The sequence below is a fragment of the Pleurodeles waltl genome, chromosome 4_1 (assembly GCF_031143425.1).
Source record: "Pleurodeles waltl isolate 20211129_DDA chromosome 4_1, aPleWal1.hap1.20221129, whole genome shotgun sequence".
Taxonomy (NCBI): domain Eukaryota; kingdom Metazoa; phylum Chordata; class Amphibia; order Caudata; family Salamandridae; genus Pleurodeles; species Pleurodeles waltl.
The window spans coordinates 365,515,890-365,533,714 of NC_090442.1; the positions used below are offsets into that span (position 1 = coordinate 365,515,890).

At 42.6% G+C, this 17,825-nt stretch overlaps 1 protein-coding gene across 1 annotated transcript in view; it reads left to right on the plus strand.

Annotated features, from left to right (window-relative positions):
- LOC138287751 (solute carrier organic anion transporter family member 1A2-like) overlaps window positions 1-17,825 on the plus strand; it is a 770,793-nt gene that overhangs the window by 427,312 nt on the left and 325,656 nt on the right. The window lies entirely within an intron of this gene.

Here is a 17,825-nt window from a genome sequence, read left to right on the forward strand (position 1 = left end):
AAAAAAAACACCATTACAGGAGTGCCGTTAGAATGGGGCAAAGAGGATAAATACTCTTTATTTCTCCTTGTTTTTGCTTTTTCTATGTGTGCTGCATCCTGCAATTCACATGGAAAGAGCAAAACGCCATTACTGATTGTTTATGTGCAGGAAGGTATTGCTTCCTGCACATAAACAATCTTTAAGTAATGATCACATTCTACTTCTATGTGTGCTGCATTCTGCAATGCAGGCACTCTTGAACTACGGTGCAATGGTGCGTGCATTGACGCTAGGCAGCTAATTTTTGCACCAATGCAGGGGGAGAGGAAAGAAATGCGTCATATCTTGTAGATACAGTGCATTTCTGCTCTTTCCCGGTGGTACAGGGCAGCGCAGCAAGATACTTGCTGAGCCGCCCTGAGCCACGGGGGCTTGTAAATAGTACCCTTAAAGTGTCCATTTGTAACTAAACCATCTCTAAGTGATAGATTGCCATTAAACTAATGCATATGTATTTGGCATCTAATTGGACGTTTCCCCAAAGGCTTTCCCTCTGTGCCGGTACTAAATTAAGCAGTCTAGGGCAACACAGGCATCCTTGCACCATATCGCAAGGGTGTCTGCATTGAGTGGAGTAATTGTTCATGTGCAGGAAGGTTTCCCTTCCTGCACACAAACAAGCTACAATGGCGATTTGGCACTTCTATGTGTGCTGCAGATTGTTCAGAATGCAGCAACATAAAAGTAACCAAATCGTCATTTTTGAATTATTGTTTATGTGCAGTGAAACCTTCCTGCACATAAACAACAATTCATGTCCGGTTGCTCTTCTTATGTGTCCTGCAGAATGCAAAGAATGAGGAGGAATAAAAGTATTTCTCAGCATTAACCCAGACCTGGGGTTGTTGGAGTGTGACCTTTAAAATTAACATTAACATGAAAAGCTTGCAATATAATGTGTAGTGGAACTGCATAGAAATGTGTTAATGTAGAAATAATACACGTGTTTGAAATGTGCCCACGGGGAGTGGCCACCAATGTACACGATGATTAATGAAACTGCCTAATGATGAATTAACGATGTACTAATGTATGACTTTGTATTGGCATTAAGGGTTGTATTAGGGTTTTGCTCAATTACTCATTAGGCCTTAGTTAGCGAAGGTCTGGGCCTAGCTGCCTGGTCTCATTTTAAACTGTGTTTTTCTAACGTGCAATGTGCTGCTTTTCTGAAGGACACAAAGCTGTACTTTTCCAGAAGCTAGAGATATGTGTGTGTGCCATAGTAAATTCTTTCTCATGGGACCCGACTTGCTCAAGAAGACATTCTTGCGGAATGCAACAGTGTAATTTGCAACAGGTGCAAGGTCACCTGGACTAGGAGAAGACAATCAAACTACTGACTGGAGTTTAAAGTGTAACTTTTCTTACCTGACATTCCACCCGATGAAGACGTCAATCACAGGAGCCAATCGATTGCATGAGAACTGTGTTTTGTGGAAAATTCTAGTAAGGTGCGTGGAGCATTATTAGACAGAGATAATGATGCACCAAATATTTCCTAATGGGAAATTAGAGACTTGTTAGACAGTTTTGATTTAACAGCATGACCCGAGAAGAAATCAGCCATTATTGGGACACCTTAGCCGTTGTTCTGACACACTGCCTTAAGCTGTACTTTACCACGATCCTCTGAGACTTTGCTGTTCTGATATTTTAACCATCCTCTATTGAATCCTTACCTGATACTAACTTCTCCTCCTTATGAGGGGAGAGCTTGTTCCTAGCTATGCCATACTGAGATTTTGCCCTGTCCTACCTTTGCTGATGCTGAATCGACTGATGTCCTGAGGACGAAGACTGACGCTGATTGCTGATACGTTGGAGGGGTAACTATCTGATAAAATTGTAATTGTCTGTTTGCCTTTCCTTTCTAGGCACCAACTGCTCTTTTGATAGAAGCCATGGTTAGATGTTCTCCAAATTTGTGTTTGTCAAATTGTTTTGCATGAAGCCCAACATGCGGATTCTAATTCGAGGTTAGTTAAGGAGTTCACCAATATTGGATGCAAATAGACAAATGACCAAATTCTTGCTTTGCTGAATAATGTACTGATGATACTCTACTAAAGTTGATTCATGTTAATGTTGTGCTTTGTTCTAATTTTCATGATCTATGCTTTGATAAAGTTTTGCTCTGACTGCCAAGTTATAGTGGTTTTGATGTGCTCGTTATTGTTGAAACTAATAAATATGATACTAGGTTGTAACTAATAGAGAATAAATATCATAACTCTTACTGGATTTGTGTGGTTATTTATGGCTGAAAGGTCATGGTGCGTTCGTTGTATTGAGCTATATTGAATGTTATTGATTAACCTAATGATTAGTTATTGCGAATATTGAAGGAGTTATTGACATATTGATTGTGATGCAAAAGGGATATCTTGTTCTGGGAAGTCTCCAAACGTGGTCAAAAGGTTCATCGGCCTGGGCGTGTCTCCTTGTAAGTTTTGCTCTGACTGCCAAGTTATAGTGGTTTTGATGTGCTCGTTATTGTTGAAACTAATAAATATGATACTAGGTAGTAACTAATAGGGAATTAATATCCTAACTCTTACTGGATTTGTGTGGTTATTTATGGCTGAAAGGTCATGGTGCGTTCGTTGAATTGAGCTATATTGAATGCTATTGATTAACCTAATGATTAGTTATTGCGAATATTGAAGGAGTTATTGACATATTGATTGTGATGCAAAAGGGATATCTTGTTCTGGGAAGTCTCCAAACGTGGTCAAAAGGTTAATCGGCCTTGGCGTGTCTCCTTGTAAGTTTACTTATCAAGGTTCTGACGCGCTATCAGTTTTGGTAGCAGAGGTAATGGTTTGGCCCTTTGGGGACCCAGGACGAGGGATCACTGTTTGAATTTTTTTTAAAGTGATACTAATTGGAGAGATGATGTGCCTCTAAGTTCCGAATGACTTTCCCGGAATCTCGGAGCTTGTTGAAGTGAGTTGGATATGTTCTCGGCGTCCCAGTGATAGTGTGAATGAATAGGGTTTTGCGCTTATGCATACCGCAGGTGAATTGTGAGGTTTGTGAGAATTTTAGGCAAGGTGACGTTTTAGTAGGAGTGTGCGTACTCCGCAGTATGAGAGTAGGGAAGTTGGCGAACTTCTTGTGAGTGTGGTGCTTTGAGCTAAAAAATTGTCCACGTGGTTGTTGGTGATGTACGGACCCTGCGTGGTCTAAGACTCCGGTGTATACCGATAAGTGTATGAGACACTTGATTTATGTTGTAATTTGCGCGGTTTAATAGGTCAATCGGGCGTGGTTGACGAGTCGAGTTTGAGTCAAAGTGAGTGAATGAAAACTTCGATGGAGATTTGGTGAGTCCTAAAGTGCACTAGGACAACCCATTGACAAGTCGAGAGTAGAATTTGCGGGTCAAGTTTTGCTTGAGAGTGCAGGGTCTGAGAAGGAAAGAGTAGTGGCTGAGGCTAAGCGAAATCTCTGTAAAGGTCTGAAGCGATTGTGTTACACTTCCTGTAGTAAACCGGCAAATTTGAGTTTTGTTGGTGCTCGCAATATATTGCATTAGTTGTTGTATGAATCGAGAGTGAGGAAGACAAGCTGCAAGACTTTGTCAGCTGCAGTGTGTGTGAGTGTGACGTCATTGGAGCCATGCCGGGTTAGGTCGGTTAGTAAGAAAGGTCACGCACAAATTGGCAGCCGTCCATGAGAGGCGATTGGTTGAGAAGGTGAGCGAAGAGAGTTCTGGGAATTAAAGTCACTTCCTGATTCGATTGTTAACAAAATAAAAGACGCAAAAATGAAGATTTTTAAGGCTTTAAAGAGCGCTTTGAGGGGAGATGTGGACATTACCGCAAGTGTAGGGGAACCTACACCGCCAGAGGATACACCGCCTTATGCCGTAATGGAGGAGAGGGGAGTCGCGCCATGTCTTTGGCTAAAGCAATGCTGCAAAGTGACAGAGAAGGAAGGGTGTTTGGCGTTTCCGGAACACGGAACGTTCCATATAAGGATTTTGGAAAATTCGCGGAGGGTGTTGAATGAGCTAAAGCCACCTCCGAGGTCAGCACAGTTTGAGGCGCTAGCAATTTGGGAACCGACGGCAATACGACAACAGCAACAGAAATTTGAAAGGAGAATGAGGAAAGCAGAAAAGACACTAGCAGAGGCTAGGTGGGATAGCGCATAGATGGTTTGGAGGAGAGAAACAATAGATGGAGTTAGGATGTTTCCAGCAATAACTCAAGAAGGCGAAATCTAAGGAGGGAAAGCCAATTGTAAGACTGACAAAGGTCCTAGCAAAGAAAAGGAGACTAAGAAGTCCTGGGCAGAGGCAGATGACTCAGATGATGATGAGTTCCTTAATCAGTTGCAAAATGATCGACCACTTCCATACGCCCTAGATGACAATAGACCAAGTACTAGTGCAGGTCCTATAGATTTGATTCAAAATAAGGGAACAACAAATACTGTACAGGTTAATACTGTTGCGACACCAGTTCCGGTGCAGAATAGTGTCAGTGTGTCCACCGCTCCAGAGATGAAACCTCAGCTACAGCCACCACAGTTTCAGAGACTTTACCCTGAAGTCCCAATACTAGAGACTACTATGAATTTGATGGTGCCGTCAGATCCAGCATATACGAGACCAAAGCTGTTACAGACTGAGCCAACTCCACTTTTACTGCCTCAGGTGCAGCAACACATGGTTTCGAATTACACTTCGGTCACAGGACCGCAGTCAGCCATAGCACCAGGAACGAATAAGAATATGGGAGTTAATGGTCCACAGGTTTTGGGAAGCAGGCAACCGCCAGCACCCATATCCTTGCCGATTACAGTTGGTCCACCAGTGCCATTATATGCACAGGCGAAGCATAGTGTATGTGATCAGGGAATAATGACCCAAGAAATGACAAGAGGAGGGTTCGTAGGGAGCTCTCAAGGGATGACTTCAGTGGAACCGACATTTGAAAGATCTAGATCTTTATAAGACTTCAGTCTGATTGGGGTTCCTCCAGATACCACGGGACAATCAGGTTTGGGACTGCTGACTTCGCAGATGTCAAGTGTGAACGTACCGCAAACACCGATAGTGCAGGCTGGAAACATCTCATTGCAAGGTTTAACTGCGCAACAACTGAATGAATGGTTAGATAAGTTAAACTCACCACAGACCACTCCGGCGACAATAGAGCGATCAGAGAGAGATGAGTACCTGAATTTTGTGAGGTTGGGCATGGAGGCAAATAAACTGGTTGAAGGGAGCATGGGAGTGAACAGACTAGAGTCATACACTGAAGCAGAATTAGGGTATTTGTGCCCAAAAATAACCAAGAAGTGGGCAGGGTGCACCAGAAGTTGGCGAACCTAGCAGATAAATATGGAATAGATTTAGAAAATACCAAACATCTGAAGAGAAGTTATAGGTTAGATTTTGATCCTAAAGATTTTGAACACATGAGGTCTACTGGGATGAAGGCATACCTCAAAGAGATACTGCAGGGTGCACAGGTTTGGGGAGCATTAGAAAAGTGGGAAGGCAGATGGGCGAAGAAAAGAGACAAAAGGAAGAGTGACGGCATAGAGCAGCAGGCGAAAGCTGTGCCAGATACCGGCACAATAAAGATGTTACCAATAAGAGACACGGCCGGAGGGGTTCTTGTCCATGTACCGTGTACCAGAGGTGATATTCTGTTATTCACAAATGATTTCCCCAGGTTGAGGGAGAAGTCAATAGAATGGTATCAGCAGATGGACAGGTTTGTGAAGCTTGCGAAGTGTCTTTGGGAAGACCTGAATACTCTTTTTGAGATCATAGTTCCAGCTGATTTGTGGCTTGAGTGCAAGAGGAGTGTGGATTGGCCGGCTGCGGAACCAGCAAGGGATAGGGTCATAGGAGCACTGTCACCTGAGGTGATGAAATACTACTATAAGGTGATTGAGTTCTTGAAACAGAGGGTATCGCCGCAAAATATTGATTGGCAAAAGATTGATCGAACGGTGCAGGAAGCCAAGGGGTTGATACATGTCTACTATGAGAGGTTGTTGAAGGCGTTCAAGCACTACAGTGGTACAGAGGTTATAGAAACGAAGGACATGAATCACCTTGTGTTTAGATTTGTTGAAGGATTGAGGCCCGAGATTAGTCAGATGTTTAAGAATCATTTGATCTGTTGGCAAGTGAAGCTGATTGACGAGGTGTTGCAGTATGCAAAATACTGTAGTGATGAGATTGAGTTGAAGCAGAGGAAGCTGAAGGAGAAGGTGATGGTGATGCAAATTAAGTCAGCACAGTCAGGGTTGAAGGGATGTTGTCTACAACAGATGGTGCAACAGCTACAAGGAAATGGGATGTTTCAGGCGCAAGTGAGAGGCAGAGGTCGAGGAGGTTTTGTGACCCGTGGTCCAGATCTGAATACTGTAATGGTTCAAAATGATATGCAGGGGATGAAGAAGGTGTTACCTTGTCATGCTTGCGGGGGCGTCGGACATTGGAAGCGGGAGTGCCCGATGATGGTGCAGGAGGGTGTCGTTCAACAAAGCAATGATGTCAGTTCATTCCAAAACGTTAAAGGACCAAGGTTGAGAGGTCCTAATCTGAACTTTCAGAATAACATGGTTCAGATGCAGGGTCTCCAACCTGTGCAACAAGTGCAGATGCCACGTGTGCAACCGGTGCAGATGCAGAAAATGCAACAGCAGGTTCCTGTGGTACCTAGACAGCAAATGCAGTTGCCCATAGCACCAATGGAACAGCAACAGGTGATGCTTCCTCAACAGGTCGCAGGTCAAAGAATGAGTCAAAATAACACAGTACAACAGTTCCATTGCGTGGTGAGAATGGAATAAACGATGAATGGTCGGATGAGAGTTCAGATAGTGAGAAGTGCAGGCTTGCAGCATCCCTAGAAGTAGATCAGAGAGGGCCCTATGTGCAAGGTAAAGTAATGGGTCACAAGGTCTCGTTCTTGGTTGACACAGGTGCTACACGCTCTACAGTTAGAAGTGCAGAGGTTCAGAAATTGCCCCTTCCGGGACGCACAGTTAAGGTAGTGGGAGTGGCAAATCAACTCCTGACTAACCCGATCACAGATCCGCTTCAGGTTGAGCTTGGTTCTTTTCAGGGGTTGCACAGGTTTGTAGTTTGCGATTCAAGTCCTGTGTTCCTACTGGGAAGAGACTTACTGTGCAAGACAAGATGTTCGATCACCTGTTCCAATGAGGGGATTGAGGTGCAAACAAACAGTGTTGATGAAGAAGATGAAGGGCAGGTTTCAGAGCCTTAAATGGAGTCGACAGATGATGAGTATCCTCTGATTAATTTCTTCTCAATGTTTACGGTGACTGATCTGCCAGCAGACTTGCAGGGGACAGTCAAAGAGAAAGTGTGGGTCTTGACAGGGAAAGAAGTAGGACTGATAAAACGAGTAGAACCAGTCAAAGTCAGTGGGAAGCCAAATGCTGTGTTCCCCCAGGTACTTCAGTACCATATGGCGCAAGATGTCCTTATAAAGGTGGCGCAATAATTGCAGACTTTGTGAAGCAGGGAGTTTTTAAAGAAGTGATGAGCAGTCAGTGTAACTTACCGGTAATAGGACTGAGAAAGCCCTGTGGGAAAGTCCGCATTGTCCAAGACTTGAGAAAGATTAACGACATAGTGGTGAGATGTTGCCCAGTAGTGCCAAATCCAGCTGTGATCATGTTCCAGGTTCCATGTGATGCAGAGTGGTTCACAGTAGTAGATTTGTCCCAAGCGTTCTTTTCTATGCCTCTTCATGAGGACAGCCAATTTCTCTTCAGTTTCAAATTCCTGGACAAGGTTTACAATTGGTGTCAAATTCCTCAAGGGTTTTCAGAATCACCTTCCATTTTCAATCAGATACTGAAGAAGGATTTGGAGTCATTAAAATTACCTTTTCAATCGACTCTAGTGCAGTACATTGATGATTTGTTGATCGCATCCAAGACAAAGGATGACTTCAAGTCTGATTCGATTGCCTTACTGAACCACTTGGGAAAGAACGGGCATAAGGTGTCCCCAAAGAAGCTGCAATATTGTCAGAAAGAGGTGAAATGCTTAGGTCATCAAATTGAGAAAGGGTCGAGGAAGTTGTCCAGGGACAGAGTGACTGCCCTATTACAGATGAATCCCCCAACGACACGGAGAGATGTTAGGATGTTTCGGGGAATGGTGGGCTACTGTCGTCAGTGGATCCTAATTTTTTTTTTCAGTCATCTCCAAGCCATTGGTTTGACTGATGGTAAAAGATGGGCCAGATGTCATAACTTTGTCAGAAAAGGAAATGAAGGCATTTAGGGCCAGATGTAGCAAGGCACTAGCGCCTCGCAAACAGCGAAAAATGCCGTTTGCGAGGCGCTAATGCCTGCGCGCGATGCTGAAACACATTTTGCGAGTCGGATCCGACTCGCAAAATGTGTTTCAGACTCGCAAATAGGAAGGGGTGTTCCCTTCCTATTTGCGACTTGTACTGCGATGTAAGTTGATTTGCAACCGGGAAAGCGGTCGCAAATCAACTCGCAGTTACCATCCACTTGAGGTGGATGGTAACTCATTCGCAAACGGGAAGGGGTCCCCATGGGACCCCTTCCCCTTTGTGAATGATCACAAAATTATTTTTTCAGAGCAGGCAGTGGTCCAATGGACCACTGCCTACTCTGAAAAAAAAAAACGAAACAAAAGGTTTCGGTATTTTTTCTATGTTCATCTTGTTTTCCTTTAAGGAAAACGGGCTGCAGATAGAAAAAAAAACTGCTTTATTTAAAAGCAGTCATGGACATGGTGGTCTGCTGTCTCCAGCAGGCCACCATCCCCGTGAGTGCCCAGACTCGCTATGGGGTCGCAAACTGCGACCCACCTCATTAATATTAATGAGGTGGGTCTTTGCGACCCCATAGCGAGTCGCAGAAGGTGTCTGAGACACCTTTCTGCATAGCAAATTGTGAGTTGCAATTTGCGAGTCGGAAGGACTCGCAAATTGCAACTCGCAATTTGCTTTCTACCTACATCTGGCCCTAACTGAGCTAAGGGAGTGTATGTGCGGGGCTCCAGCTTTAGGTATGCCTGACTACACAAAGCCTTTTGTTCTGTTTTGTCATGAACGTGATGCATGTTCTTTGTCTGTCCTGACACAGGTCCATGGAGGTGTAAACCAAACCAGTAGCATATTTTTCAGCTACTTTGGACCCAGTTGCAGCAGCCTTACCAGGTTGTCTGCGTACAGTTGCAGCAGTTGGTCAAAGCCTCGCACAATGTGAAAGCATAGTGATGGGACATCATTTAACAGTTATGGTCCCTCATTCAGTTGAGATCCTGTAAACCCGTACAAAAACGCAGCACATGACAAATGCAAGACTGACGAAATATGAAACAATCATATTGGGGTTACCAAATGTAACGTTGAAAAGATGTACAGTGCTGAACCTGGCAACTTTGCTTCCAAATGAAAACACAGAAGTTGAGGATGCTGAAGAAGCAGAACATGATTGTCTTGAAGTAACAGAAATGTGCACCAAACCGAGGCCTGATATTAAAGATACCCAAATGGAAGAAAATGACAAAATTATCTTTGTTGATTGCTCATGTTTAAGAGACTCAGTGGGAGTGCTGAGAGCCGGATATGCTGTATGTATGATCTGTGGTATCCTGGAAGCGTCTTGGCTTGATAGAGTATATTCTGCTCAAGTGGCTGAATTGCTGCCCAATTGAGAGTGACTATCTATACTGATAGCAGATATGGATTTGGGATTGTCCATGATTTTGGCCAACTATGGTCACAGAGGGGTTTCCTGACCTCTTCTGGTTCCCTAGTAAAAAATGGTGAAAGAATTAAAGGGTTGTTGCACGCGATTCAGTTACCTCATGAAATTGCCGTGGTGAAATGCAGTGCTCCTTTGAAATCACAAGACTTTGTTTCAATGGGGAATGGATATGCGGATCAAGTCGCAAGGTGTTGCGCATCGAACTGTATATTGTCTAAGGATCAGTGTGAATTGTTACCTGAGGCAGAAAATGAGACATGCACAGGTTACGCTTTAAGGGTAGTTGACACGTTGGAGAAATTTAGATTGTTGCAAGGTCGCGCCAGCAAGGATGAGAAACGTTCTTGGGTTAAGATGCAATGTGTACAAAGACCAGATGATTGTGGGTTTCAGACGAAGGTAAAATGGTTTTGCCGAACAGTTTCCTGTCACAGTTTACAAGGTTTTACCATGGGCAAGCCCATATTGGGAGAGATGCCTTGATCAGGCTTTTTAAAATTGACTGGTTTAACCCGAAATTCAGACAAGCTGCAGAAGTGATCTGTCACAGGTGTATCATCTATCAACAGATGAATGTGGGGAAGGGACATTGGTGAATTTGAGCCACATTGGGAGAGCAGGAGGTCCATTTAGCAGAATGCAATTGGATTTTATTGAGATGCCTGTGTGTGGAGGTTTGAGATATATGTTGGTGATTGTGTGTATCTTTAGTCACTGGATTGAAGCTTACTCTACACGTAGGAATGACAGTTTCACAGTAGCGAAGCTGCTGCTTAGGGAATTGATACCACATTTCAGGTCTCTGATCTCTTTAGAATCAGATAGGGGAAGTCACTCCAGCAAAGAGGTGGTTAAACTATTGTGTGCAGCATTGAACATTGAACAGAAGTTGCATTGCAGCTACCGCCCTGAAGCATCAGGACTAGTGGAGCAGATGAATGGTACTCTGAATTCGTGAATGGCAAAGATGTGTGCAGCCACAAATTTGAAATGGCCCGATGCATTGTCTTTGGTGCTAATGTCAATGAGAAATACTCCTAACCAGAAAACAGGACTGTCTCCTCATGAAATTCTCATGGGCCGAGCTATGAGACTGCCCACAGTGCCTGTGAATGCTCTTGTGAATATCACGGATGATATGGTGTTGGACTACTGCAAGGGTCTGGCTGACGTGGTCCGTTCTTTCTCTCACCAGGTGGAAGATAGCACGCTGCCACCGATAAATGATCCAGGCCACAACCTGAAAGCTGGTGACTAGGTTGTCATCAAGAAACACATGAGGAAGTCATGTTTGGAGCCACGTTGGAAGGGGCCATATCAAGTAATACTGACTACTGCTGCTGTGAAATGTGCGGGAATTCTGAACTGGATCCATGCCAGTCATACGAAAAAGGTGACGTGTCCAACTGATGAGGAAGTTGAGTTGTCAAAAGTAACAACAACAGAAAAGGAAGTCTCAGGGCCGGAGAGTAATCAAAGGGGAACTGAGACAGAAGGAGAGCCCGTTGAGGACGGCTTCATCACTCCAGTAAGAGACGAAGGAGAAGAGACCCAGAGGGGTGATGTTGAGCCTATCTCAACTGAGGCACCAGGACGACCGAGTCAGAAGGAGGTTTTCCCAGAAGCAGACGACTATGGACAAGGACTAGAGCCCCTGACAGACCCAGAAGGCAAAGGAGTTGAGGCAGAAGGGAGTCAGAGTGTCCAGACTCCTCCTGAGCCAATTGCAGGTCCATCAAGAGAAAATACCATATAATCGGAGGAGGGCGATGAGTTGCCACAAGGAAGATCAAAGACCAAAGAGACACTGAAAGGAGATAAGTGGCCAGAACTGCAAGTGACTAAGGGAAAAGTGGTTGTCGAAGATGCAATAGAAGAGGAGGTCGATACAACAAGGAGAGAAGATCTGAGTGAAGGACAGTTGCAAGGTGATCGCAAGTTGAAAAGAACGAGAGTAGCAAACAGAAGGTACGCAGGTCCTGAATGGGTGTAAGCAACGTCAGCTGAATGGCAACCAGAGTTCTTAGCATTCTGTTTTGATCGAGAAATCCCAGGTCAGTACTTTGGTACCTGAGTCTGGCCCGAGAGACTGTGTTGACGAGAAATTGAATTAAAGAAAATTTAACAAAAGAGACTGGTAACTTATCGGATGTGACACGGTTAACCTGAATTGACTTTTGAGAACTGATTCTTGACAAGTTGCTAACCTGAATTGACAAGGATCCTGGGAGTGAATGTGAAAGCTATAAGTAATTGCTAGAGAAAGACTTTTGCTTGCTTTAACTTTGCTGGAGAAAAAAAAGAGTTTTTTTTTAATTAATAATAAGTTTCAACTATCCTCTGTTGGTTATTGTTTGAACTAATAATACATCACTTTCTGATTCTTTACAGCTCCTAGCTAACATTAGAGATGATAATAGGGGGAGTAGGCGTTGTAAATATTTGGGTGCTGGTTTGGGTGTCATGTGTGTGATATTCATCATAATTGTGATTGTGGGAATGCCATTTGTGGATAAGAATGGAACTAACAATCTTACAATTCCTGAGGCCACCACCGCACTAACAGCTTGGGAGAGGTTTGAGTAAGACACAAAGTATTTGCATGAGGGAACTAATACTAATGGGGAACTATTGACTAATGGTTTCTATCGCTTGCTGAGTGAGTATGTTGACACTATGGATGCGAAAGATTGTTATGTGTGTACACAGATTCCTGTTTTGGTACAATAGAGGGTCACCTATCAAAGTTTGCCTTTAACGTATGGGATTAACTGTAGGTTGTTACTCACAAGATTCTATAACCAGGAAGAAATTCAATATTTTTATTCCAATCACGACCTTGTGTTTCCTTATGTGCCTATCATAGAGGATTTGAGTAGTGTAGCTAAGTACTATAGCATCAAGTTAGTTAAGGGATTCGTTGAGGCAACATAAACAATTAGTACATCCTATGCACACTGCAATAATTTGACATGTTTTCTTACACCTGTAGAGAAAAGCTTTGTAGATCACATGGAAGATAGAAGGAGGGCATTGAAGGGGAAGTTAGAGAAAGGATTGCAGCAGCGAGCTTTTGCTAGTAGTGAGAGTTATAGTGCAATTAGGAAAAAAGGGAAATTAGCTTTAGATGCACTACACGCAGGTAAGCTTTGCATAACGCGACCAAAGTCATATTTTCACAATGTGTTTGTGGGAACGAGTGGATGTAAGCATGTGTTTTTGTTTCAGAGTAAATGGACGTTCATGTTAAATGGACAGGATCCAGCGATCCCTGGGATCTATTATATATGTGAACTTAATGCTTATTTCCGTCTTCCAAAGGGATGGTATGGGACATGTTATTTGGGGATAGTTTTCCCAAAGATATATCAACTGGATGATCTGAGAAAGTTTCCGAAATTGTCTGAATTACATCGTACTAGACAAAAGAGAGAGACTGCTGCTGGTGTAGTAGGAGACATATTTGGGGCGATAATCGGTGGGAGTTATCTTAAGGTCCATCAAGATTCGAAAGTTCTCTACTATTGTGGATAACATGCTGACAAATTTTACAGGAGCTATACTCCTGATGGATACTGAACTTGCTGCAGAGAGGGCTATGACTTTTCAAAACAGGCTTGCTTTAGACATTCTTTTAGAGAAAAATGGCAGAGTTTGTAAAATGCTTAATGAGCGTCATTGTTGTGCTTATATACCTGACAATCGTAACGAAATTAGAAGTATGCTTACTAACTTAACAAGAGGTAGTACAGATTTGAAGGAATTGAAAGAGCCAGGAGTTTTGGAAAAGGTTGGAAAATGACTTGCTAAAGTGGGAAATTGGTTTAGTAATATTTGGCATGGAATATTGGCAAAAATAATACAGGGAATATTAATTGTTATAGCTTGTTTATTTGGATTATGGCTGTCATGCAAAATTAGTAAAAGAATTAAATTGAAAATGGCAAAAAATAATAAGAGGAGGGAAGAAAAGAAAAGGGAAAAATTGTTCAGGGCAAAATTAGAAGGGGAACGATTGAGAGAGGAAATTGAAATGAGGGAATTCTAGGGTGCAAGTGATAAGGAAAAAAAAGGTTTGTGTGATGACAAGAGTCATCAGATGAGGGATTGTTTGAAGCTTCAAAAATAATATTAACACGAAAAGCTTGCAATATAATGTGTAGTGAAACTGCATAGAAATGTGTTAATGTAATGTGCCCACGGGGAGTGGCCACCAATGTAAACGATGATTAATGAAACTGACTAATGATGAATTAACAATATACTAATGTATGACTTTGTATTAGCATTAAGGGTTGTATTAGGGTTTTGCTACATTACTCATTAGGCCTTAGTTAGCGAAGGTCTGGGCCTACCTGCCTGGTCTCCTATTAAACTATGTTTTTCTAACGTGCAATGTGCTGCCTTCCTGAAGGACACGAAGCTGTACTTTTCCAGAAGCTAGAGATATGTGTGTGTAGCCATAGTAATGGGACCCAACGTGCTCAAGGAGACATTCTTGCGGAATGCAACAGTGTAATTTGCGACAGGTGCAAGGTCGCCTGGACTAGGAGAAGACAATGAAACTACTGACTGGAGCGTGAAGTGTAACTTTTCTTACCTGACATTCCACCCGATGAAGACGTCAATCACAGGAGCCAATCGATTGCAAGAGAACTGTGTTTTGTGGAAAATTCTAGTAAGGTGTGTGGAGAATTATTGGACAGAGATAATGATGTACCAAATATTGCCCAGTGGGAAATAAGAGACTTGTTAGACAGTTTTGATTTAACAGCATGACCTGAGAAGAAATCAGCCATTATTGGGACACCTTAGCCGTTATTCTGACACTCTGCCTTAAGCTGTACTTTACCACTATCCTCTGAGACTTTGCTGCTCTGATATCTTAACCATCCTCTATTGAATCCTTACCTGATACTGACTTCTCCTCCTTATGAGGGAAGAGCTTGTTCCTAGCTATGCCATACTGAGATTTTGCCCTATCCTACCTTTGCTGATGCTGAATCGACTGATGTCCTGAGGACGAAGACTGAGGCTGATTGCAGATACGTTGGAGGGGTAACTATCTGATAAAATTGTAATTGTCTGTTTGCCTTTCCTTTCTAGGTACCAACTGCTCTTTTGATAGAGGCCATAGTTAGATGTTTTCCAAATTTGTGTTTGCCAAATTGTTTTGCATGAAGCCCAACATGTGGATGCTAATTCGAGGTTAGTTAAGGAGTTCACTAATATTGGATGCAAATAGACAAATGACATAGGGCCAGATGTAGGAAATCAGAAAATTGCGACTTGCAATTTGCGAGTCCGTGCGACTCGCAAATTGCAAGTCGCAAATTGCTATGCAGAAAGGTGTCTCAGACACCTTCTGCAACTCGCAATGGGGTCGCAAAGACCCACCTCATTAATATTAATGAGGTGGGTCGCAGTTTGCGACCCCATTGCGAGTATGGACACTCACGGGGATGGTGGCCTGCTGGAGACAGCAGACCACCATGTCCGTGACTGCTTTTTAATAAAGCAGTTTTTTTTTTTCAATCTGCAGCCCGTTTTCCTTAAAGGAAAACGAGCTCCACTTAGAAAAAGAACCGAAACCTTAAGTTTCGGAATTTTTCAGAGCAGGCAGTGGTCCATAGGACCACTACCTGCTCTGAAAAATTATTTTTGTTTCCATTCACAAAGGGGAAAGGATCCCATGGGGACCCCTTCCCATTTGCGACTGGGTTACCATCCACTTCAAGTGGATGGTAACTGCGATTTCATTTGCGACCGCTTTTGCAGTCGCAAATGAAATTGCATAGCGTTGCTAGTCGCAAATAGGAAGGGAACACCCCTTCCTATTTGCAAGTCGGAAATGCATTTTGCGAGTCGGATCCAACTCGCAAAATGCATTTCTGCATCGCGGAGAGGCTTTTGCGCCTCGCAAACGGCGTTGTTCACCATTTGCAAGGCGCAAATCCTTTCCTACATGTGGCCCTAAATTCTTGCTTTGTTGAATAATGTACTGATGATACTCTGCTAAAGTTGATTCATGTTAACGTTGTGCTTTGTTCTAATGTTCATGATCTATGCTTTGATAAAGTTTTGCTCTGACTGCCAAGTTATAGTGGTTTTGATGTGCTCGTTATTGTTGAAACTAATAAATATGATACTAGGTTGTAACTAATAGGGAATAAATATCCTAACTCTTACTGGATTTGTGTGGTTGTTCATGGCTTAAAGGTCATGGTGCGTTCGTTGTATTGAGCTATATTGAATGTTATTGATTAAACTAATGATTAGTTATTGTGAATATTGAAGGAGTTATTGACATATTGATTGTGATGCTAAAGGGATATTTTGTTCTGGGAAGTCTCCAAACGTGGTCAAAACGTGGTCAAAAAAGGTTCATCGGCCTGGGCGTGTCTCCTTGTAAGTTTACTTATCAAGGTTCTCACGCGCTATCAGGGTGGCATTAGTTTTTGGCGCTGTTACAGATGTACTCCTTCTTGTAAATCTGTGGCAGGGTCAAAAGCAATGGATGTTGCTGTGGAATCTATACAGCAACACTCATTGCACGCCACTCTAAGGCAGAAAACTGCATCAGTGGGGCCAACATTGACAGGGTGGTGTTAACGCCACCTTGTTTATGTGGTGCACTGCCAACGCCGTGTCACTAAAAGTGATGCTCCGGTGGTGCTAGGGCCTTGTAAATTTGGACCCTAGTTTGTTGGGGTCTGGTATGGGGCATCATGTTGCTTCTCAGGAGTGATTCCTAACCACCATTCCAAACTTTTCCTTGAACCTAAGGAAAGAACTGTTTTAGAAAATTCACAATGGGAAAAATAGAAAGGTGGTGTCCCAAAAACCTCGACTAAAATTACCTAGAGAAGGTTTGCATTTGGAATGTCATTATAACACACTTGCCAGAGCCACTGACTTTTAAAAGAGTGGATTCCCGTCTCCCGATCCCGCAGAAGAGCTCACACAAAAAAAACCTGAAGTTTCGTTGTTACAGCTTTATTAGAAGCCATGCTACTGCGCAGCGTATGTACACATATTTTATCAAAAATAAAAATGTATTTTGTGAGTATAAATGATCAAAGAGTAAATGACAACATAGTAAATTAAATTAATTCCCTTCTTTACAAATTAGCCATTGATGATTAGCGATTAAAGGTTTGTCACTGTGAGAGGTGCACAGTATTCATCACATACCTGAACGCTGAAGGTAAACAGCCCGGAGGTCCTTGTTGGAACGATCAACATTTCAGAGAAGCTGCGATGTTGTCAGGGTGTAACCTTGATTCGAAAATGGTGCTTGTATGTTGAGTCTCAAAAGCAATGTGAGAAAAATATCCTCCTAATATGTGATGTAAGAGGAGAAAGTTAATGAAAATTATTTCAGCATTTTGTACATACTACCCCTGTATACTGATAGTTGAACACTGATAAGCATACAAGTATATTGCTATAAAAAAACTAAAATCACGCTATCCAAACTTCGGAATGCGACAAGATGAGTAAGAGTTGTAAATACGAAATACTTCAGGTCCTAAAAGGATGTTTAGTGTAGGCACGGTATGATGGGCAGCAGTAGAGTCAATACAAAACACATAAAAAAGGTTTATATTCCTCCGTGTTAATTGCGAAATATTTGCTGTGGCTCACATGTGGCATTTTACTCTTATGCAGTTTACGCAGTGTGTATATACTTTTAGTTCATGGCCAAAAAAGTCCACTATGCCTCTTCATATAGTCAAATGGTTACCATCATTTACAAAGTCTATCTGTCCCTCAGTAACAAAACGTCACAAAAACCAGCAAGGAGTGTCACCCACACAAAAATTGGATTCCCTACACTGTAATTTTAAACTGAATATAGGAGACTACTATAGACATTATTTAATAATAACGTGAGAATACATAGGCTATACCTGAAATGTTAGCTCAAGAAAATATCAAGCAGCTTTAACAGAGTTAATTTACAGAGATGCATGACACTGTGCTCTTGGAAAACATCGAAAAGATTTGCAGGGCATAAGTGGTTG